At 65.5% G+C, this 319-nt stretch overlaps 1 long non-coding RNA gene across 1 annotated transcript; it reads right to left on the bottom strand.

Annotated features, from left to right (window-relative positions):
- Positions 1-18: 18 nt before the first annotated feature.
- LOC120589135 (uncharacterized) lies at positions 19-319 on the bottom strand. Its single transcript, XR_005649394.1, has 2 exons — positions 262-319; positions 19-178 (listed from the first exon to the last, which is right to left on the bottom strand). It is a non-coding gene; the product is annotated as an uncharacterized LOC120589135 (long non-coding RNA).

Here is a 319-nt window from a genome sequence, read left to right as displayed (position 1 = left end):
CAAGAAGTCTGAGACAGCCGCGGTCTCCAAACCGTTTATTTCTACCGACTGGGAGGTGGAGGTCGCTGGGAGCAGGGCAGGCAAAATACTGCGGACGGGTCCCGGCTGGCCTTAGGCGAAGGTGGAGCCGTTCCAGCCCACGTAGGCCGCGTTCATGTCGTAGTAGTTGATGTAGATCCTGTGGAGGATGGAAGCCGGGCTGAGCTGGCTGCACGCCCCCTGCCCCCTGCCCCCGCCCCTGGCCCCCGGCGTTCCCCTCACCTGTCCGGGCTGATCCGCAGGCGCTCGGCCAGCAGGCCACACAGCAGCTTGCTGTAGG

This window comes from Pteropus medius, unplaced genomic scaffold, assembly GCF_902729225.1.
Source record: "Pteropus medius unplaced genomic scaffold, Ma_sr-lr_union100, whole genome shotgun sequence".
Taxonomy (NCBI): Eukaryota; Metazoa; Chordata; class Mammalia; order Chiroptera; family Pteropodidae; genus Pteropus; species Pteropus medius.
The sequence above is the reverse complement of the archived record's forward strand: the minus strand, read 5'-3'. Positions and strand labels throughout refer to the sequence as shown.